The sequence below is a fragment of the Chiloscyllium plagiosum genome, chromosome 5 (genome assembly GCF_004010195.1).
Source record: "Chiloscyllium plagiosum isolate BGI_BamShark_2017 chromosome 5, ASM401019v2, whole genome shotgun sequence".
Lineage (NCBI taxonomy): Eukaryota > Metazoa > Chordata > Chondrichthyes > Orectolobiformes > Hemiscylliidae > Chiloscyllium > Chiloscyllium plagiosum.
Window position 1 is genome coordinate 25,118,217 of NC_057714.1, and position 25,163 is coordinate 25,143,379.

A 25,163-nucleotide genomic window follows, 5' to 3' on the forward strand; every position below is an offset into this window, starting at 1 on the left:
CCATCCTCTCTGACCTATCACCTCCATCCCCACCCCATTCACCTATTGTACTCTTTCCTCCATTCTCCCCCCTCCATTTATCTCTCCACCCTGGAGGCTCCCTGCCTCCATTCCTGATGAAGGACATTTGCCCGAAACATCGATTTTCCTGCTCCTCAGATGCGGCCTGACCTGCTGTGCTTTTCCAGCACCGCTCTAATCTAGACTCTATGAAGAGGAGTAGGCCATTCAGCTCCTTGAGCCTGTTCCGTCATCCAGTCAGATCATGGCTATTTTGTACCCTAACTCTATTTGCTAGTCAATGGCCCATAGCCCTTAATATCGCTTCTTAACAAAAAAAAATCTATGTCAGATTTAAAATTAACAACCAATCTAGCATCCATTGCCATTGTGGAGGGGAGTTTCAAACCTCTGGCCACCCTTTATGTGCAGTAGTGCTCTTTAATGGTCTGGCCCTAATTTTGAGTTTCCTTTTTGGACTCAGTTTTGTGAGCCTCAGTAAGTCCCATAGGCATTACTGTCTGCTTCCATCATTCCAAATGAATATATCCCATTTTGGAAACAGTTGGGTCTTTGATTTGCACCTCTAAGTTCAGCACCTTCCTTTCTCATCTGAGGAGCATATCTTGGGATATTTCTATTTTCCATTCTTTACCTTGGCTTTTACCCTTACTTTCACTCTGCCACTTCCTTTCCTTTTCAAATTCATGGGAATGAAAGAAAAAAATGCTTAATTTTTATTGATCATCGGCCATTCTCCTGTCTCATAGTTTCAACTCGAGTCTTCAACGTGGGTTCTTATGTCAGCAGGTAGTGAGTATTAATTTTAAAGTTTCTTTTCAAAGAATGGATTACCTGAGGATTTCATTAGTTATCTCAAACTCAAATGCTGAAAACCAGTTTGTTTAACCCTTTAAATTCAATTAAAGGGTTTTTACTTTCAAGGTTTTAAATTAATCCCGGGCGGGTTTGCCGAGGTTATTGTCTTAAATTCCAAAACTATTTCCGATCTGAACAGTCATTAGCTCATGTGCATCCAGTGAAGCTTTTCTACAGCATTATAATTCCCAGAAACCTTCTCTAACGGTAAAGTATACATTTCATGTTCCCTACCAGTCACCTTGCTCTGCTTGGGCAAAGTCTAGTGTTCTTATGACCAATTCATTTGTCTCACTATTTTCTCAGAGGGCATAAAGAATGCTTTATCTCTTTTCTCAAATTTTGATAGGACCTGTACAAATGTAAACATTTCCTGACTGAACTTCAGATTATGACAAGGATTCCACCTGTCAGGCCTTGCATTAGCAAAAGTCAAGTTTTAAACTGTAGCATTTGGAGCTAATACTCATGTTCTTTTTGTTTCTCTTTAGAAAACCGATTCTAGTTTACTCATTTCCATTCTTCCCAATTCCATCATTTTGTTTCATCAGTTCTAGTTCTTTTCTTTTGATTTCATTTTAACTCTAATACAAACACAGTGGCAGCAAATAACCATGGTTATCAATGCCAGTAATCTGGCCTCCTGGAGACAATGCTGGAAGAACTTTCATGATCTTACATAAGTAGTCAAGGTCAATGAATGCCTTTTTAAATGCAATGTTCACATAAGCAAATAATTTACCTTACACACTGCTCCAATCAACACAGCCCTTTCACTCTCCAATCCAAATAATTCACGAGCATCATTTACAACTCACGTTCAACCCTCACACTATAGGAAGCTCCTATGCACGTACCTTGATTTGTACAAACGAACCATTCTTCAATTATGACAAGTATTAGTAACATCATTCGGCTTTGCCTCCCTTAGTTCATTTCTTCCTGAGAACTCTCATTCATGCCTTTGTTATTGCTAGATTCAAGCATTCCAAACTGTTTTGGCTGGGCTCCTAAACTTTTCCCTCTGTAAACTTGAGGTCATCCAAAACTCTGCTGTGTGAATCTTAACTTGGAGCAAGTTTCATTTCCCTTTCACTCCTGTGCTTTCTGACCTACATTGGCTCCTAGTCAAGCACTGTCTTGATTTTGCAAGTTTTCACCCATGTTTTCAAATCCCTTCATGGCCTTACTCATCCCTATCACTGTCATCTCCTCCCACCCGACAACCAAGCATAAATGCATTTCTCTAACAGTTACCAGAAGCTGTCACAAAGAATTCTACAAATTCATCTTTCTGAAATCTTTGCTGATTTGATTGGCCAATCCATGCAAAATTTTTACTTCTCTTTGATACAAGCTTCAATAACTTTTTTTGTTTAACGCTTTGCCCAATGGTACAAAAACTTTTAGAGATCTTATAAGTTACACCCATAATGCTTTCTGACCCATGCTATTTCTAATCTCCACCCATAAAGATTGTTTTCCTGATTTTCTGATCCAAGATCCTTTGTTACTATTATCCGTATATCATCCTTTCCTTTCAGACAGACTCCCCCTTCTCTATCTGATTGTCTTTTCAAAATATTGTGTATCCTGGAATATTTATCTCTTAACATTGTTCACCTCTGGTCATAACTCTATGATTATAACCAAATCTGAATTAATTACCTTTTCATGAGCTCATTTAATTGTGTATGCTCTATGCACTGAGATTGGCTCTGTTTTAATTCATACAATTATTTGCTTTATTCTCTGATGCACTCATACATTTAAACTATCTGTGTCTTCTTCTTGTACTCAACTTCTCTTTAAACAAATGTAAATTTCAACAAACACCCCCACAACCTCCCCCACTCCCAACATGACTCTTCACCCCCAACACCTACCCTCCCAACTGCCCGCCGGTTTAAGTTTTAATTCCCACCGAAATGGAAACCACAGTCACCTCTGTTCCAACCTAAAATGGCTACAATAGACAATGATGTATAATATGAGGATAATTGTAGTAAGGCTGAAGAAAGAGAGATGCAAATTGCCCAAGATCACAAGAAGTCTTTATCTTGCCCCAATTTGCTGAGCAATTTTCATGTTAATAACAGTGAACACCATGGAACTCGCTATACATTTGGCAGCTAGACTAGTGTAAATGGAGTTGAAGCAAAAACAGGGAGGTTCACCTGATGGGATAAGAGAAACAATAACCTAATTCAGATCTGCTAATAACAGACATCTGTCCCAAGAGAAGTCATACAAAAGCGCTTTTATTACTTAACACAATACCAGTATCCTGCAACACCTGCAGTATGAAACTAGATGCTAAAGATTTATATCTGATATTTACACCAAATCTTATCATTCAGGAATGCAAATCCATGGTAGGGCAATATTCTCTGAAACAAAGTCATTCACTGAGCAAGTTACCATTGCAGTCAAAACATCCTCTAAGAATTTACAGATGAGTGAAGAATGGAATAAAGTAGGAGTTACAATTTTCTACTTATAGGGTATACAATAAATTTCTCGTATGGAAATTTGAAATAAAAATGTTACAATCACTGGGCCACATTTTCTCATTTGCAGTTAGTGTGGTGGTGAGTGAATTTAGTACCTTCTTATCTGCTAAGGCCCAGGGTGAATTTTCTCATCCAACCATGCACTTTTTTATTTTATTAGTTATGCAGCCAAGATGTTTTGTAGAATTGCATGGCAAGCAATGTGAAGTGCTCACCGCTGTCGTGACCTTCAAGCTTACCTACCTCTGGCACTATATGTTAAGGTCAGATGGACATCACTTCAGGCACTATTAATCAGGAAACTGTCGAGTTTGGCACTGAATAATGTTGCAGAAGAAAGGCTGCTGGATGATACAATGGAGATGAGGGGAGTTCTTTTTCAGAGCTGGTAAGCTGGCAATTGGAGGGCAGCTGAAATCTAGGCACCTACTCAGACTGAGGCAGGAGAAATCACAGTGGTGTCAACAATCAGAGGCATTGTCCACATGCACAAGGAGGAATAGGAATGGCAGACAGCAATGTGGAAAACATGGCCCTGAGCTTAAATAAGTGCAGCTATGCCAAGGGTACCCAGCTGACTGAGTCATGCAATCTTCTGGCAGCCTCCATAAACAGGCCGGTGGTTGCCATGGATAGCCAACTCTACTAACCTCGGGGGTCTGATGGAGAGTCGCACACTGCTGCACACCATTTCACCAGTAAGTTGCCCTCAGGACCGAAGCTATGTCAACGGAGGATGGGGAATCTGGCATGCACTTCTTTACAGGGACACAGAGTGGTCTAGAAGGCAGCTGGCTGGAGGTGGAACCACATGCAGGCTCTTCAGGAGTCTATGGTCAGGACTTTTCAGAGGTGGCCACCCCTTCACCTCCATGCTACCAGCACTCCTTTGACCCTTGGAAATTCAACCCAAGGAGGCTCTACTTGTCTCTAGCAAGTAAACCCTCAACATATCTGGGGGCAATCCAGACACAACTGCTCCATGGGTCACCCAATCAGGCCTGCAGGGTCAACTGGCTCCAATGTCAAACCAGCTCCCTCCACCCAAGCTGCAGAATATGGGACAGCACTAAGATATTGGGATGGAGAAAAGAAATCGAGAAAAAAATACTTTTAAGGGCATTTTCTTCATAGAATCACTACAGTGTGGAAACAGGCCCTTTGGCCCAACAAGCCCACACTGACCATCCCAAGAGTAACCCATCTAGACCCATTCTCCTGCCCTATTATCATATATTTACCCCTGACTAATGCACCTAACCTACATATCCCTGAACACTATGGACAATTTAGCATGGCTATTTCACCTAACCTACACATCTTTGGATTTTGGGAGGAAACCAGAGCACCCAGAGGAAACCCACGCAGACACAGGGAGAATGTGCAAACTCCACACAGAGAGTCGCCTGAGGTTGGAATTGAACTCAGGTTCCTGGCATTGTGAGGCAGCATTACTAACCACTGAGCCACCATGCCACCCTTGGGATGGGTGATGATGCACTATATATCACATGTAGATAAATCTAGTTGGTTTTGAAGTACTTCCCTTTGTTTGAGCCTCTGCATAGCCCTGAATGTAACTATGGCTGCACAATGCCTAACTTTCTGCCCTTGTGGTATATACCATCGATCAATGTCTATGTTGCGAGCTTGCTGCAGCATGTGGGAGCAAGGTGAACAAGTGCATAGAGAGCAATGGATTCTGCTGGCACCATTGTCCCTTGTGATCCAATATCCCTGTTCTTACCCTGGCCTCAATATCCAAAAATGTTGGTTAAATTAAGTGGTCAGTGATTTCTAGGGCAAGGAAGTGTGTAGCACACTTGGAGCCAATGCATTGGGATGACCTGCACGTCTGTGTCCTGTACAGTGCATGGATCTGTGTGTAATGTTGGGTCCTCTAAAGGGTCTCACAGAGATGGGTCCTGCAGCCCCCTCCCTCACAGGTTAGACCATCTAGCCATCAACCATTTTCCTTCCCAGTGGGCCAGTTCAATTTCCAGCACATTTCAAGGTGACAGTGAATTATCTTCGGTAAATCATTTCTAGCCTCTGCCTCAACATATAGGCGAGATCCTGAATATCTAGATCTAATTGTCCTGGAAGTGGATCAGAAAGGTGCCATGAGGATGTCGATGAGTTGGCAAATATAGGATGCCATAGGTGAAGAGTGTGCTCAGCTGGTGCCCATGGATTGTGCCCTGAGGTGCTGTTAGGGGCAACATGGGGGCTCTTCTCAGCCAGTGGTGAGCTAAAATCACCAGATACCCACTCTGACTGCCTGGCTGAGATTACTTGGCATGTAGTTTGCTCAGTGCCATTGATGAAGATTGGAAGTTGCATATTAATAAGCTGAGATGTGCAGTTAATAAAGCTGTTAACAAAGTATAATCCATTTAATAGATAACTTGTCATGTCCTAGCAAGATTCTTGTTTTGACACAGGCAAGTTACATGAATGTTGGAGTGAATTATTCCCAATGACAGTGTAGGCCTTGCCAGATTTCTTGCATGGGTCTGCCACAAATCATCCCACATCACTCAAGCCCCTAAATGATTCCTCCCCTTTATTATATTTAGAATTATATGTCCTTTTTGAAAACTGAGAAGCCCTGTTCCTCAGCCTATCCCTGTGTTTCCACTTTAAGCTGTCGTACAGAATACGATGTTTGGAATTTTCCATACTATCAAAATGATTCCTGTCTCCAGCATTTTTGAAGAGTTATTTCATTGTGCGATCAAGAAACATCACAGAAATATCAAAGCTTCATTGAGTAAAAGCCAAAAACATTTAAATCATGGAAATTTATATTGAAGAAACCTATTCGGCATTGATTCCTGTTCTGTCTGGAAAAACATTAGCTTGTGATGAAGATGTTTGCCTCTATGCATTTACATGTCTGCTATAAATATAACAGAGTGGAAATTGCACTTTTAGGAAGTCATGGGATTGGGGACTGGGAGGAGAGGCTAATTCTGATGGAATTGTGGGATGATAAGATGGTGCTACCTGATTCAAGTTCCTACATAGAAGCTTGGATCTGTTTGACCTTAAGTGATAAAGAAGCAAGGCAACTGTTGCACCCAACTCATGAAGTAACACTGCCATCTTTCAAAATCATAATAACGAACAATTGTCTTCAGAATCCATTTAGTGGTGATTCAATACATTTCTCTTTCTTTGCTTTTGTTTTCTCACATTTTTCATACAGCTTTTGAAAAGGCTGTGCATTATCAGTACTGTTTTCACCCTTTCTAAAGCGTTTATAAATGTTTAGATTCCTATAGGTTTGTGATTTTGTCAATGGTTTAATCTCATTGACTACCCTATCAATCCACCTTTGTCGCTAGTTATGAATAATGGAACATAATACCAAAGAAAGAAAGTTATTTTAAACCTATATAAAACACTAATTTTGCCTAAATTAGTGCTGGGCAGGATGTGAAGACATTAGTGAGGATGCAGACAAGGGTCTTGAGAATGGTTCCAGGGATGAAGAACTTTAGTTACTTTAAAGGTTTGGGGAAGTTGGGAGAGTACTCCAAGAAGAAGAAAAAGTTGAGACGAGATTGATAGAGGTGTTCGAGATCATGAGGATCATGTCAAAATGGACAGGGAGAAACTCTTCATTTTGGTGGAAGATTAGAGAATTAAATGATCTAAGGTAATTGGCAAACAAAACATCAGTGTCACGAGGAAAAACTGAGCTGTTAGGATTTGATTCACTGTCTGAGAGTAAGGTAATTCGAGCCTTTTAATACCGTTGTTATCTGAAAAGGAAGAATGTGCAAGGCACAAGAAGAAGGTGGGGAGATGGGGAGGGAATCAAAGGTCCAGTACAGATACAATGGCTAAATAGTCTTCTTGTTTGCTGTAACCATTGTGTGACTCCATGACAGGACCCTCAGACAATTGCAAGTGGAAAGCATTCAAATTATTTAGATGCTTTGACATAAGGACATGCAAAATCAGCTCTGTCCATACAGTATCTGTCATGCACAAGATGACTTGAACAGCAATGAGATTAGTAATTGAACGTAACATTTAATGCTTCGGAAAAAAAAACTTGCCATTCTGCTTTTCAAGCCCCTCAGGGAATTGTTCAATTCATGTTCTATCAGTAAGTAGTTCTATAAAGGCTAATACAGATAAACATTTCGCTGGTTCCGAACATACATTCAGAAGCAGTGGAGCATTAAAATTTCAGTATCAGCCAGCTCCCAATATGAGCCTGAAATGTTGAGGTTGTTGGGCCCAGATACGCAAATGATGTTTGGAACCCCAAAGTTAGCCTGCATAACTTATAAGTGGGTCAGATGCAAGTCCTTAATAGGGCCTGTGGTTGAAGCATCTGAATAGTTTTCACAAGAATTTGGAGTCCCAATAAAAGATCTCTGTGGAATTCTTTCAAATATAAATTTAAAAATGTTTAATAAAGGACAGAGTAAGTTGATGTTAAATGTATGCCATTACAATTTCACCTGCCTTTAAGAACACTGAAGAAACTAAGTGTAAAATTGAGTCAATAAGGAAATTGTGCTATAAACACCAAATATAATAATTTTTGCTCAAATATTGGAATAATGGTGTGTATAATGAACTCACTTGCTTAATACCAATATCTTGAAAATAATTCAACATGAAATAATTATTAGGATAATTTCTACGATCTTGATGTCTGAAGAAAATTGTCATTTCTGCTGTCATCTGACTGGACATTAACAATATTCATTCATTGGTGTGCGCTGTTAGTTTATTATCTGCTGATATTTCAGCCTCAGCCATTTTCCATGGTATTTATTTCTCTCAGCATTAGTTTGCCATTGTGTTCTATTTTCAAGGACAGGGAAGGGAGTTAGGTCCCAAGTGTACTTCACCTGGAACAGAAATCAAACCCATTATTATAAACCACATCCCAGCCATGAAACCAATGGGGCTAACACAGCCCAGCAAGAGTCAAGCCAATAATCTCAGCTATATTTTCTTGTGTGTGAATTTTCACACAAAAAAAAGACATGATAAAGAACAGTGGAAAATTCTAATAGATTACCTGTTAGTGGTGAATGTTAATCTGGGTATTTCCATTGTTTCTAAATTTAGATAATGAATATTAGTGAAAAGTTCAAAATTATTTGCGGCTATAAATGTTTTGTTGTAGGTTGTCAAGGAGTATTTCACAGTTTCACAGTCACTTTCAAAAGTGAACTTTTACTCCAGGTGTGATCTCACATTTGCAGAATGGAAAGGAATCTGCACAATGGCAAAATTTTAAATGAGCAGTGACAGTAGTGACGATGACAAGTCTTTTTAGTACAGCTAATGTGAAATAACAGAGGGAGAGTTGTAGGAAGAAACTGATCACTCTCTTATTTTGATTGTCTTGTTTCTCTTTAAGTTAGGGCCCAAGCCAATAGAAAATCTTGTACATACATCGTAAATCCCGTACATTTAAACTTATGTTTATGTGCAAGATCTTGTCAGTGAGAAAACCACACATCAGCTGCTAAACACTACATTTGGTTGCCCTCAGGTTTATAGACTCAGTGAACCCTTACTGTAAATATTTGTGGAAATGAACAAGAATGCTTAAATAACATATAATGAGACAAAGCATTATCTGTTTTATAAGAAATACAATAAGTAAGAGAATTCAATAAAACAACACACACTCAGATGTGAATTGGTCTATTCAGAGGCATTTCACTATTTAACAGATACATATTATTTGGGAGCTTTTACATGCTTTTACACACTTCATACATTTCAGCTCAGCTCAGTTACTGATAGCCTAGAAATTCCTTTCTGGTTAAACACTAACTTTCCTCTACATTGGCTGAGTAAATGTTGAACAGAGACTCAAAGAGTAGAATGGCTTGCTCCTATTTCTATGTAAACTTCACCTTAAACATTTTCAAAGAGCCTGTCTTCACTGCCTTTTGAAGACTAGAGTTCAAAAGACTCACAAAACAATGTTTTTTTAGCTCTGTCTTAAGTGGCAACCCCTTATTTTTAAACAGTGACTGCTGATTCTAGATTCTCTCACCAGAGGAAAAATATACATCTGCTAAGTCAATGCCCCTGAACACCTTGTATGTTTGTTAAAAACATTTGTAGTAGAAGCAGGAATAGGCTAATCAGCTCCGAAACCTGTCCTGCCATTCAGCCACATCATGGCTGCTCTGCCACAAGCTTCTACTCTGTTTTCAGGTCAGCTCATCGTAGCCCTCAACGTTTTGGACACTTCCAGTGATCTAGCCTCTGCAACTCGCCGGGGCCGAGAATTCCAGAGAGTTTTGAATGAGTTTAAAATAAGTATTCCCTTATTCTGTAACCATATTACTTAGTTCATGACTCCCTCCACGTCTATACTGTCAAGCCTTCTCAGAATATTCTTTTCTTCAATAAGATCACCCCTAATTCTTCCCAACTTTACTGAACAAAGGCTCAACATGTTTAGGCGTTCTTGATTAGTTAACCCCTTAATCGCAGGAATCAGCACAGTGAATCTTTTTTGAACTGCCTTCAATGCCAAAACATTCTTTCTTAAATATGGGAACCAACAGAATACACAGTACTCCATATGTAATCTCAGCAACATCCTATACAGTTGTAACAGGACTTTCGTGTTTTTAAATTCCAATCCCCTCGTAATAAAAGGTCAAAATTCCATAAGTTTTCTTAATTACTTGCTGCACCTGCATGCTAACCTTTTATGTTTAATGCTCAGATCTATCTACACTACACTTTTGGAGTCTATCTCTCAATTTAAATAATAATCTACATTTTGATTCTTTCTACCAAAGTGTATGACCTCATACTTTCCAACATCAAACTCTATTTGTCAAATTTTTGCCCACATTTAAAGGTTCCTTGTGTCCTCATAACAACATGCCCTCCTACTCATTTTCATATCATCAGCTAATTTGGACAAATTATACACTGTCTCCTCCACCAAGCCATTAGTATAGATAACAAATAATTGGGACCATCAAACTGATCCATGTGACATTCCGCTTGTGATATCTTTCCAACCTGTAAAAGACCATCAATCCTGACTCTGTTTTCTTTGTGTTAACGAATTTTCAATCCACATGAATACATTATCCCCAATACTGTGAACTCTTGTGCAAAAAACATTTATATAGTATGTTATCAAATGCTTTCTGGAAAACCAAATGCACTATCTCTACCAACTCCCCTTTATCAACTGTGCTTGTTGTATCCTTAAAAAATATGATTTCTCTTTCACAAAGCCATTGGAACATTGGTTGATTGCATTAAGCTTTTCCAAATGTCCTGTTATGTCTTCCTTAATAATGCATAGTAACAATTTCCCAATGACTATAGGCTAATTGACCTATAGTTTCCTGCTTTCTGTCTTCCTCCCTTCTTGAACAGGGGCATCATCTTAGTAGTTTTCAAATCCCCCAGAGCCCTCCTATAATCCAGTAACTTCTGAAATATTTTGAGCAATAACTTGAATAAATTTGCAGCATAATCTTCCTTTCATTCTCCCTTTCAATCAAGTCCCCTCTTACTCTTCTCAACACCAACAGAAACAAGGCCAGCATGTCCAACATTTCCTCATAAGATAACTCATCCATTCCAGGTAGTTGTTGAAAAATGTGGTGCTGGAAAAGCACAGGAGGTCAGGCAGCATCCGAGGAGCAAGAGAGTCGGTGTTTCATGCCATTCCTGATGAAGGGCTTATGCCTGAAATGACGATTCTCCTGCCCCTCAGATGCTGTCTGATCTGCTGTGTTTTTCCAGTGCCACACTTTATGACACTGACTATGCAACAGCTGCAGTCTTCACTTTCTCCATTCCAGCTAATAGTCTAGTAAACATCCTTTGAACTGCTTCTGAAACATTTATATCCTTCTTTCAGTACAGAGACAACATCATTCACAGGATTCCGGATTTGGTCTTACCAATGTCCTGCATAACTGAAAAATAAGATCTGCATTTCTGTATTTGATTCCTCTAAAAATAAATAATAACATTCTATTTGATTTCCTAACTATTTGAGCTGCCAATTAAGTAGGCTGCTTTGTTAAGGATTGTACCAAACCATGTGAAAGTTGTTGCCATTGTGTCTGTCCTGATCAATGAAATATATTTGTGCTTATTTGATTATGAAGATTCTTTAGTAATTCCCTCACCAGAGAATTTCCAACCTCTGATCTGCTCTCATAACCTCAACATTTATATAGCTGAACTAGTTAAACTTATTGCTGGAAAAGCGCAGCAGGTCATGCAGCATCCAACGAGCAGGAGAATCGACGTTTCGGGCATGAGTCCTTCTTCTCCTGAAGAAGGGCTCATGCCCGAAATATCGATTCTCCTGCTCCTTGGATGCTGCCTGACCTGTTGCGCTTTTCCAGCAACACATTTTCGGCTCTGATCTCCAGTATCTGCAGTCCTCACTTTCTCCTAGTTAAACTTATTTCAAGATTAGAGTGGTGCTGGAAAAGCACACAGGTCAGGCAGCATCCAAGGAGCAGGAAAATTGATGTTTAGGGCAGGAGCCCTTCACCAGGAAACCGCCTGGTTAAACATATGGTCAATTATAATTACCTGGATGTTGACAGTGGCAAAAAATTCAGAACTGGTAAAGCTCTTCACTTTCAAGGCCGTGCGACTAAGTCCTCTTTAGCTGAAGACCTTTGAGATGGACAGTTCAGGGCATTGGTTAAAAGATAGAGAAAAATAAAACCAGGCTAATGTCTGGCGCTAGTGACCCAGGACAGAACGATCTAGAAAGTTGGTTTGTCCATGTCAGTAAGCGCCAGAAAGTGGATGCTGAAAAGTTAAGTATTCTGGTAAGAAATCTGCTTTTATGGATTTCCAGAAAGCATTTGACACAGTGCCCACACAGGCTTGTCAGGCTTGCTATATAAAGTATGTCACAGTACAATAGGACAGTAGCAATATGGATAGAAAAATTGATTGTATAGTGGGAAGCCGGGAATAGTGATCAGTGGGTAACATTTGGGCAGGAGAAAAGCTTGTATTTGAGTTCCCCAGGGGATAATATTGGGAGCCTTGCTTTTCCTAACATATATTAATTATCTGGATATAGGGGACAATGTCAAAATTTGCAGATGACATGAAACTTGGAAGAAGGATAAATTGTGGTGAGGACAATGTAGAACTCCAAAAGGACATTGATAGGTTGGTGGAATGGGTAGATAGATTGCAGATAATGTTAAATACAGAGAAGTATGAGGTGATGCGCTTTGCTAGGAAGAACATTGAAAGACAATATAAAGCAGGGGTACACTTCTAAAAGGGGTGCAGAGCAGAGGGACATTGATGTGAATATACACAAATAATTGAAGGAGGCAGGATAAGTGGAGACAGCAATTAATAAAGGATACACTGCCGTTGGCTTTACTAATCATGTCATGGAGTACAAGAGCAGGGAGGTGATATTGAACTTGCATGACTCACTTGTTAGTTCTCAGCTGGAAGTATTGTGTACAGTTGTGAGCACCACATTATAGGAAAGATGCATTGGAGGGAATACAGTAACAATTATAAGAATGGTTCCAGCAATGACAAGCTTCAGTTATGATAATAGATTGAAAATGTTGGAACTATTCTCATTGAAGTGAAGAAGGCTAAGAGCAAATTTGATACAGGTTTTCAAAGTCACATATGGGCTGGATAGGGTAGATAAGAGAAACAGTCCCTGTTCATAAAAAGAACAGGGGGAAAATGAAATATATTTAAAATGATGTGTAAAACAAGCAAGGTGATGTAAGAAAAAAAAGTTTTCACTCAGTGAGTTATTAAGGTATGGAATGCATTGCCTGGAAATGTAGTGGAGGCAGGTTCAATTGAAGTATTCAAGAGCACATTGGATGATTATTTGGACATAAATAGTATGCAAGAGTATTGGGAAAAAGCAAGAGATTGGCACTAGTTAATAATGCTCATTTGAAGAACTGATCCAACCACTTTGGGCCAAATGGCCTCTCTGCGACTCTGTGATAATAATCAAGGTTTCACTTCAGCATCTACATGGCTAGTATGCTTGGATCATAACACAGGTGATGCATGTATCCTTGAATCTCACCATGTGTGCCTGCTCTCTTCCAGGATGGTTGCACAACATTATATTTGGGTGAGTCCATGCTAAAGTTTAATAATTGGCAAATGTGAGAGCAGAAAATGTGTTGCTGGAAAAGCGCAGCAGGTCAGGCAGCATCCAGGGAACAGGAGAATCGACGTTTCAGGCATAAGCCCTTCTTCAGGAATGAGAAATGTGAGAGCAGTCAGATCAAGGCAGCATTTTATCTGGGTGAAGATGTAATGGAGTATCTGGTTGTTTTAAGTAACTCATGAGTGTCAGGGACTGCTGATGTGTGAGTTGAGCACTGAACAGCATGAAAGCTTAGTGGAATAGTGAATTGGAGATGTCAGGTGAAGATGAATTCATTAGCCTTGCCCACCTGCAAAACTCAGGGCGAAATGTTGGACATTGATAAAGCAAATCATGTTGCACATATTTTGTTTGAAAAATTCTTAGTTTACTCCATTTATCGCAATGCAGTCAATTAAACAAGTATACCTTTAAGCTATTTATACATAATTTATAAGGGTTCATGTAACATATGATCACAATCTAGATTGTTTAGATATACAAGTTAATTTGCCACATAAACTAAAGTTATCAGATTCCTAAAATTCTGCAGCATAAGATCACTGTAAACACTATCAATCCTTCCTTAGGAATTTCAGATTTTAAGATATCATAAGGTAAATGACATGAATGATAAAACAACACAGCATCAACACAATCTAATTAACCGAGATTAGTTTGGCAATTGTATTCATGTTCTCTATTTGTGTATTCCCAAAGTATCATATGGCAATAAGCAACTGCAAGAGAACTATGAAATGTATAAACATAAAGTATAACGCAGAAAGCGGCCATTCAATTCATCATAATTTTCCCAATTGAAAAATAGTGATGTAATCTACCTCCACATTCTTCATCTACAGTCCTGTGGGTTATATTATTTCAAGGGCACATCCAACTGTTTTTCAAATGTGATGTGATTCTGTCAGTCTTTCAGACAGACATCCATCGCAGTGTAGGTGAAAGTATTTCTCCTCAACTCCCCTTTAATCATTAAGCTCATTACTTTAAAGCAATACTTTGATTATTACTACCCCTTTCAACAGAAATAGTCTTATCATATCCACTTTAACAGGGTCCACAGAATTGTATACACTTTACTTGTTCCATATACTTTGTTGCATTAGGTTCCATACTAGGCAGTGGCTTGACCTAGTCAGGGGCCCTGATCCATCTATTGTCTTTTGGTCAAGGTAATTAACTTTTTAATTTTCTCAGATGTAAGCTTGAATGATTCTCATTCTGTCAGGTTTTTAATAAGATAGGAAGTGTTATTTGCAACTTCTAAGAAACCAGAGTTCAAAGAGTTTCCGCTTACCACTGGAAATATTCATTGAACCAGCTGAATCCACAAGGGTAGTCATCTGACTGCTGGGAGCCATTTTGTAAAACTTCTCATGTCAATTTTAAATATAGATTAACTGTCTTTACAAAACTTGCAAAGTTGCAACTGGAAAGTTTGCAACTTTACAGTCAAAATGAATTTTGCTTTGGAACATTAAACCTAAAGCTGGTTTAGTCCCACAATGCTCTCCAGGAATTAATAAACACTCATCTCAATGACATCCATTAATTTCTAACTGGCATCAAGTTGTGTTTTTTTTCACATGTTTGGCCTTTTCTCAAGAAAGATGTGAACTAGAGAATACTATGAATCAATATCCATGCTAGACTTATGAAAACACTTCAACTTTAACATTGGTTGGAGGACTTAAATTGCAAAGCAATGCAGAAAAACTGATTTACTTCAAGTTTTCTTTGGAATACCTTGAGTTTTTTTTTCAAGGAAATCTTTGAAAGGTCACTGTGGGTAGTGAAGATTTTATTTAACAAGGTTTTCTAGAAATCATACAGAGTCATTGAGTTGTGCAGCAAAGAAATAGACCCTTCGGTCCAACTTGTCCATGCTGACCTGATATTCTTAAACTAATATAGTCCTACTTACCAGCCCTTGTCCCATATCCCTCTAAACCTTTCCTATTCATATATGCATCCAGATCCTTTAAAATGTTGCAATTGTTCCAGCCTCCATCACTTTCTCTGGTATCTCATTCCATACATGCAGCACTCTGCATGAAAAATGACCAATAATAAATGCTTGCTTTGCTGTAGACACCCTTCGTGTTCTTGAGGAGTATGTTTTGGAGATATTTAGAGTGATAAGCCTTTGTATTTCTACATTCACTGATTATGTGTATAAAACAATCTTTGCATCAAGTTGAGTAAGTTTTATTTGCTAAGAATAAATGTGTTTATTAAGAAACCTGCTTGATGGATCTTTCTGTTTAAAACCTGATACAGATAAGGTATTTAGTTAGTAATCTTGGAAAGTGCAAGAAATATTTTAATTTTATATTGGGAACTTGCAAGTAGCAGTGTTAGGGTGGCAGTACATTGCTTCAGTTTCAGTGGCAACCTTTGTTAGGAATGGAAGCTCCCCAGTACATGTGGCAGTATGGGGTTTTAAATATTTTCTTTTCCTGCTCCAATTTTGCTTTTTTGTGAAGAATCGATCTCTGGCTCATTTTAACATCAGGATTATTCCTTTTGGAATAATTTGCCAATGAAAATGAACTTTCCAGCTCATCAAGCAAACCTACATCCATAATTTAACTGTACAGTTAGATTTTTAAGGCTGTTAACTTGGTGGCAGTAACAAAGTAATGCATGTGTTTGGTTAGCAATCAAAGCAGAGTTTATTTTAACTTCAGGCTTTGTCTTTTGCCAAAGCAATCAGTATTGGGATAAATTGTTCCCTCTCACCAAATTGTTGTGGAGTCACCATAGTCTTACCAGACCAGAAGGGCTATTCTCATTAGAGAGAGAAGCAACTGTTGGTGATTTAACCTGAGGGCTGCTAGACCTCAGACAAGAGAAGAGGTTGAGAAGGAGAATCCTTCATGGTAACCTCAAACCAGTGATGTGAACTAAACCCTCGCTGTTGGCATTACTGTGCTCTATAAACCAACAATCAGCCAACTGAGCTAAACTGATTCCCCACAAAATTATATACATATTTCTCACCCATTATTATATAAATTTGACTTCTAAATATTATAATCATGGTATGTTGCTTCATGACTTGCTATACACAGATGGCAATAAGTTTGACAGTTCAACACAGCCGATCGATAATTCCAATATTGTTATTTTCTCCACCTCATATATTGTCATGCAACAGTTTGTAAATTAGCAACCGTGGCTTTTAATCTATAAATTGATGGTAAACCATATTAACCACTTACTTCAAATAGACAACCTATATTTCCCCTGGATACTCTCAACAATAATTTGTAATTTGAGAAAGCACAGTAGACAGGTTTCCAAATAAGTACCTCTTTATTGTTTCCAATATAAATCAACAATAGTGTGAATGTGACCGAAAAGGAAATTAACCCAAGTTTCTTTAGAAGATCATTCTAAGGAAAAAATGATCTAAGTCCTTAAGGAGATATAAGTTCATATGACCAAATTCTTGATCAAAGCAATAATTGTGAAACAGTATCTTAAAGGAGGAAATGGGCAAAGGGGCTTTTAGAAATGAACTCCAATTTCTCCAATGGAGAAAATAGAATCATTGATACTAAAGATGCCACTATTAAAAGAGTGTACATATCTTGGAGGTATTTGGGCCTAGAATTGATTTTAAAAATGAGGAGGAGGAACAGAAATCAGGAGGATTTGAAAACAAGAAATTTAAAATCAAGATTTTGTCCAACCAGGCAGTAGTGTTTATCAGCCAGCACACAGTGGTGTGGGCTTAAAGTGAGTAAAACTCAAGCACCAGAGTTTTCGATGACGTCCTTTACAAAGGGTAAAATTTCAAAAGCTAGACAGGAATGCCACAAAAGGGAAAACAGAGATTGGTTAAGTGTCGAAGTGAAAGCAGAATAATGATTTCAGCAGATGAACTGAGGCAGCATCGGAATCGTGCAATAATACAGAGGCAGACATAATTGGTCTTAAAGATGACACAGATATGTGGCTGCAAGTTCATCTCATAGTCAAATATAACAAAGTGTAAAAGTACGGTTTGGCATCAGATAGTCAAAAAAAGAGAGAGCTACAGTTGCTAGTTACAAAATGGAGTTTTAAGCAGAGGTAAAAGACAATGATCTCCGTATTTGATTAAAACTCTGCTCATGCAGTACAGGATGCCTGATGAACAGTTTGATAAATTTAGCAAAAATGGAGGAGTTGAATGAGTTGGCAGTAAGGGAGAGTTGAGTGTCAACCTTCATGTGTAAACTGATATTGATTTCAGTGTTGCTGAGAAGGATAATGTAGATGAGAAATTAGGCAATGCCAAGGTTAGATGCTTGGGGCAGACTAGAGGTAGTTCTGTAAGTGCAGAAAGATAATCCATTGAAATCACTGTGCCAAGCGAAGGCAGATGAGTTTTGCTTGCTGGAATGCTAGTTTGCTCAGTTCATGTCTTTTCATTGCATAAATGTATGAACTTGCATTTTGTTTGTTGCAACTGAATGAATGTATGTGATTTGGCAATGTACGCAGTGTTAAAATAAATAACTCTAAATGCAATCATGTGTTGGCTTTATTAAAGAACAACCCCATGTTCCAATCTTAAACATTGATTTGCTGGTCGCATGAATGGATGCTATCAGCATGGATAAATAGGTTTTATATACCTTACCAAACCTATCAAGTAAAATCAATCATGTTCATGATTTGAATTGGAATGGTGCTGATTCTTTTTCTTAGTGCATCATCATACATTTTCCCTTTGGGGAATAGTGGAGAGTTGATAATTATCACTTTGTGAACCATGTTATGAGTATTCCGACTGTTGCCAACAAGTCTTTGGTGAATCTTAAACTGTATGGTTCAGAGATGGGAATGTTGCTACTGTACCAGAGACCTCCTTTTAATAAAGATGTTACATATAAAGAACACCATGATTTTGTGTGTTGAATGACGATTAATCTTTCGTTATGAATGTACTTAATATATAGATCTTTTTCAGAAATTTACAAAAGTACAGTACAATAATAAATGAAATTTGCAACCCACCTCCTGATGGGTCCTCGGATACTGCCTGAACTGCTGTGCTTTTCCAGCACCACTCTAATCGAGAATCTGGTTTCCAGCATCTGCAGCCCTTGCTTTTGCCTGGGTCAGAAGTAAATAATACCTGTGGGCTGGGTTCTCACTTGTCAGAGGGACAGGTTTGGGAGCAGGCATGTATGAAATTTCCATTCCCTGAAGGCACCAATGGTTTCTACTGCCTCCAGGATTGAATGTGACTTTCAAAGGAAAGGCCAGAGGTAGGGGAGCATTGTTTGACTACCTCAATCCTTTCATAACCCCCTTACAAATCATTAAGAGCCATGTTTGGGACACAGCTGACATCTATGCCAAGGATCTCTGCAAGACCAGTAACACTGAGCTGTCTATGTCACAGAGAATTGCATCTGTTCTATACATAGGAGCATAATGTTGTTGCATCTACCCAGGATGGTGCTACAGATGCTTCTCCATGAAGGTGGTCACTCTCTCATATATTCAAATCTTTGCATCATCATATGGACTCCACTATTTTCTACACACGGCTTTGCAATACCTCAGGGATCTCTGACAATCAATAACTCATCTCCCCCTGATTTTCTAGAGAGTCCTTGTTGGGTACAGCAAGGTTCAGCATCTCTGTCCAACAGAGTGTTGCCGTTGTCCATCATTCTCAGTGGGGAACAACCATAGCTGACTCTGTTCCACTGTCCTCTTGCTCACTTAAGAGGTTCTGCTCACCCAATACCACACACTCTCAGCTGGACTTCATTCAAACTGGTACCCATGTGCTTACAGTGATGGATTGTACGTGCTGGAGCAGTGTTTGGCGTTTCTCCTGCAATGAGCAATGATTGTGCTGGGACACTCTGCACCTCTTCCATGGCCAATCCTCCAGAAAAAAAAAGTGGAGTTGAGAATTCAGGCTACTCCATCAGTGCCTCTACACAACCTGACCCATAGATGATGGTGGTCAAAGTGCCATGATGCATGTTAGATAGGGGTTTCCTCCATATCCTTCACCTGCAAATGGGAGGGAGTGGGGTCAGCTAGCTTGTGACTGAATTTACGAAGAGCTCCCTGTGTGGCCTTCCATCCTCATCCAAATCACAAGTGCATAATCAAAATGGAAATGGCTGCCACTACATCTGGATTGTTGTCTAAGTACCCTGGCTATAAGCAATTTTGAACACATCAGTCAACATTTCAACCTAGCCCTGCTAATGACTGTGAAACACAAGTAATGTTATACAAGTTATAATGATTTAACTTGCTTGCCAAAGTTGCAATCAAAGATTTCCTAGCAAACTGCGGAAGCTGTTCACTTCACATCTTGGAATATAAAATGTCCACTCCACCACCCGATATTCAGTGTGACCTTCTTAGGTAAAACGGGATGGGAAGAGAAGCGGCTTCCATTATTTCTGGCACACATAAAATCTGCTACTGTATGTGCGCCAAAGGCTTCAGTAACATACATCTGAATGAGGACAATGATGTGCAACATCCATACAGAGACATCTCATTCTCCTCCTTGTCAAGGAGTTCCATGTCCCTATGTATGGAGGAGGCTGATCAAATGCTATTTATGTGTATGTACGGTGTCTGCTGAATGCTGAGGAGCTGCTTTGTTTCTGATATTGCCCACACAGGCTCATTTGAACTATTTCAGTGGATCCAGGGACTGTGAGCTGCTGCATTTTGGAAAGGCAAATCAGGGCAGAACATATACACTCCTGGGGAGTGTTGTTGAACAAAGAGACCTTGGAGTGCAGATTCACAGTTCCTTGAAAGTGGAGTTGCAGATAGACAGGATAGTGAAGAAGGTGTTTCCTTTCTCGGTCAGAGCATTGCGTATAGGAGTTGGGAGGTCATGTTGCAGCTTTATGGGATATTGGTTAGGTCACTTTTGGAATATTGGTGCAATTCTGGTCTCCTTCCTAGAGGAAAGATGTTGTGAAACTTGAAAGAGTTCATAAAGCCAGGGTGTTGGAGGATTTGAGCGAAAGGGAGAGGCTGGATAGGCTGGGGCTATTGTCCCTGGAGTGTCAAAGCTGAGGTGGTGACCTTATAGACGTTTATAAAATCATGAGGGGCATGGATAGGGTAAATAGACAGGTTCTTTTCCCTGGAGTAAGAGTGGAGTCTGAAATTAGACGGTGTAGGTTTAGGGTGAGAGGGGAAGGATATAAAAGTGACCTAAGGGGCAACTTTTTCACATAGAGGATGATGCATATATGGAATGAGCCATCAGAAGAAGTGGTGGAAGCTGGTACAATTACAATATTTAAAAGCCATCTGAATGGGTATGTGAATAGTAAGGGTTTAGAGGGAGATGGGCCAAGTGCTAGCAAATGGGACTAGATTAATTTAGGGTATCTGGTCGGCATGGATGAGTTGGACCGAACGGTCTACTTCCATGCTGTACAACTCTATGACTTAAGCTGTATTGTCTCTGTGGCTTCTGCACTCAGGGATGCTACATTAATTGTTGAAAAATACCTGCTTCTGAAAGTTCAAGATCAGCATGAACCTCCAGCAGGTATGGAGTCTTCTCTTACTATGAAACTTCCAGCCATAGATGCCCTCATGATCCAGTGGAGTTTCAGGAGAACCTTAGGGTCAGTCATTTCCCATTTGATACTGTGCAGATGTGAGAGGAGCACTACACGCTGTCCAGAGTTGGAGGTGATATGTGTCTGCAATGTAATACCTCCTTTCACTGGGGCCACTGATGACTATAGGAAGGCCCTCTACATGAGGATTCCATACAGATCATGTCTAGGTTTTTAGCAGTATAGTCCTGTCAGAGGGAGCACAGGTTGATCCTTGGAATCTCTACTCTGGATAACTGGAGGATGCACCAAGATTATGGGAAGGATAATGGGAAAGCTGTGAGATTCACAGCATTGTGCTCAGTGAGAACATAAGGATGTTCTTTAAATGGAATAGCTTCTTCATGACTCAAATAAAATCAAAATCCAATAACCTTGTGAAAAAAAACCACTTGTGTATGCACTTAGTGCGCCATTACCTACAGAGCTGGGAGAAAAGGTTGGATGATGTGAATAGTCTGGATAACATGTGGTCAGTCACCTGAGGAGAAAGTGAGGTCTGCAGATGCTGGAGATCAAAGTTGAAACTTTATTGCTGGAACAGCACAGCAGGTCAGGCAGCATCCAGGGAACAGGAGATTCGACGTTTCGGGCACATTCCTGAAGAAGGGCCTGTGCCCGAAACGTCGAATCTCCTGTTCCCTGGATGCTGCCTGACCTGCTGTGCTGTTCCAGCAATAAAGTTTCAACTCAGTCACCTGAGGACACCCTTGGTTCCTTTGTCTCTTCCCAGAGTTGCATCCATTGTTCTTCTGTACAGAGGGAAAGCAGAGTATCAGTGTATGAAATAAATTACATTTGTGGGCTGTCTATGAGGGGATATGTGCAAGATATCAAGGTGTATATTAAGGTGAGTCTTGACTGTTGCTGGCAGATCAGGAGGTGCCTGGAGTCAGAAAATAACAGGGGTACAGTTCACGAGAATACTGAGTAAGTCAATGGATGAGTTGGCACTTGAAAGTGTGATGTGGGTTGAAAAATGTGGTGCTGAAAAAACACAGCAGGCCAGGCAGCATCCGATGAGCAGGAGAATCGATGTTTCGGATATATATATATATATATACAGCACACAATATCTTCAGATTTGAAGGAGCACACACCAGACGCTCACTTAAAGGCACTGGGTGTTACAGCACAGGAAGAGGCAATCTGGCTCATCATCCACATTGGATGATCCCATTTCCCAGGATTTGACATGTGCTCTTTTATGTAATGGGTTTCAGGTACAGCATGCTTTCAATGCTCAGTTTTGAGGCACCCGACACAGCAAAACTGTGAGTCCTAAGTAAGCTACAAGTGGCTTGGTGAGGTGCCATGAGAATCAAAAAGAGTTGCCAAACGTCGGATGCCAGTGTCAGTAGACTAGGGATGCATGCACTTGGTGCCGGTAAGGCATGTTGCTTGGTGCTGATAGAATCTGCTGCTTGGTGCTGAGCAACATGGAAGGTCCTTGTAGTGAGAAGTGAGCTGAAGTCATGAGCCTATGACTTCCATATTGGCAATTCTCAATGCCCAGCTTGTTTGGCGTGTTCGGTAAGATAGGAATATTAATCAGGTGAGTTACACTGTTCATAAGACATTTACTAAACAATATTCCCCTTTAATTGACATTCACTGCTGCCTCACGAGAATCTTGCCTCTCCACCTAATAGACACATAAAAGATGCAGCGAATTGTTCCTGATATCAAGATAGGTTTCGTCGGCTTTCTCTCGTAATTCTACCTTAAATCTTGCCAGAGCTCCGGTCAGTCCAGCTTCCCTGAGACTTTTCAAAAACTCTTATAAATGCTTCTTAAGTATTGTGATGGTTCCATCTTGACCACCCTTTTGGGCAGTGAGTTCCAGGTAACCATGACTGTCTAAGTGAAAACACTTTGCCTTAAATTGCCTCTAAATCTCCTGCCTTAAATCTTAAATCATTACAACAAGGAAATTGAGCTGAATCTGCAGAGAGGGTACGGTGTGTATAGCAGTGAAGGGACAGGACAGTGCCCAGAAATCCCTACCCACTAAGGGTTTTCATGGGGTGCTCGTCTTTCCTCTACCTCAATTAGGAACAATAACTGAGATGCTAAGATTTATGAAAAATGAAGTTTCAGAATTTTACCACATCCTTTAAAAGGACCTGCAATTTTGCAACAAGTTAAAGTTGCCATAATCTCACCAGACCTTAAAACTGCTCTCTCATTTAATGCAAGGGTTATTACACCTCAGACAAGGGACATGGTCAAAGAAGGAAAATCCATCACGGTAACTTCAGCTGATGGAGGAGTTTCAACTGGCATCAATCTGCACTGCAAGCTCGCCATCCAGCCAATTGAGCTAACCAGCTGGGCCATTGTAGCAGCCAGAGGACGGTGTTGGTCATCTCATCCCAAAAAACTTTCAGGACCAGGCGCTCCCCCTCCAAGAAGGTGAAGTCGAACCAGCCAATTTCTCAGTAGATCTGCATGAAAACCAGCAATAAGATTAGGTACAACTCCAAGAGGAGACATTGGAGAAGAACCAAGCTGGACCTGTAAAGGAACTGAACATTGGCACATGACCACCAACGGCTGTCTTCTCTGATCTCTTTCTCTCTCTCCTACAGAGAAAAGTAGTGGCAGTGTGGATTTGAGTAAAGGTTGAGCACACACAAATGCAGTTTTTTTTACCCCATTTGATGTTTTCTATTGCGGAAAATAAATATTGAGATTGATAGAACAGCACTGTCAGCACTTGCTGCACAAGCAAAAAAAAAATTGCAAACATTGACGTGTTCACCACACCTCGGAGGAGACACATGTTATGTGTACAGAGATAATTGCTCTCATTATTTAAAGAAAAGCAGGATGAATAGGTACATGACTTTGACAGGCTCGTAAGATGGCAAATTATTTAAAAGGCATTGACTGCGCACACATACACGTCTGCAGGCTTTACAGGTCAATGGGAAGAGGTAAAGGAAGCACAAATGGTGTCAATCCAATCATATGTAGTTGGTGCCTACACCATCATGTTGGCACATGCTGTCTTGGCAGCGACCATGATGCCTGCAATCTGATACTTCTCCAATGATCCCAATTGTAATTGTAATTGAATCTTGTGGCTGGTTTTCATGCAGATTCACTGTGGAATCATTGATTCTACATCCACTTGCCACTGGGGCATTACGTTGGAAAATGAATCAATGCCTCCACCAGAAATATAGACCATTCAACCCATTCAGCCTACTTAAACACTGCACAGAATTGTAAATTTTACTGTATATATTTTAATCTCCTCGGAGTATCAGCAATTTGAAATTCTCTGTTCATTAACTAAGAAATTCCACAGTATTAATATATCTACAAATGTCTATTATTTAACCTGCTGTTCGCCACTTAGTATGAGAGCCATTCTGTGTTATCGTGCTCGATTATCTGCCCTACACCTTCTAACCCTGTTATAATACTAATATTTTTGGACAAATATTTTGAGTGCTAGCACTTCAAGAAGTGATTGTTGTCATCTGATTCAGTATGTGGATGTACCTACAAGAGAAGGTGCAAAACTTGACCTACTCTTGGGAAATAAGGCCGGGCAGGTGACTGAGGTGTCAGTGTGGGAGCACTTTGTGGCCAGTGACCATAATTCTATTCATTTTAAAATAATGATGGAAAAGGATAGACCAGATCTAAAAGTTGAAGTTCTAAATTGGAGAAAGGCCAATTTTGACGGTATTAGGCAAGAACTTTCGAAAGCTGATTGGAGGCAGATATTCACAGGTAAAGGGACGGGTGGAACATGGGAAGCCTTCAGAAATGAGATAACAAGAATCCAGAGAAAGTATATTCCTGTCAGGGTGAAAGGAAAGGCTGATAGGTATAGGGAAAGCTGGGTGACGAAAGAAATTGAGGGTTTAGTTAAGAAAAAGAAGGAAGCATATGCCAGGCATAGACAGGATAGATCAAGTAAATACTTAGAAGAATATAAAGAAAGAAGGAGTATACTTAAGAGGGAAA

The 25,163-nt window shown here is 39.8% G+C and overlaps 1 pseudogene; it reads left to right on the forward strand.

The window, feature by feature from the left end:
- The first annotated feature begins 22,662 nt into the window (after positions 1 to 22,662).
- Positions 22,663 to 23,702, forward strand: LOC122550237 (annotated as a pseudogene).
- The last annotated feature ends 1,461 nt before the right edge of the window (positions 23,703 to 25,163 follow it).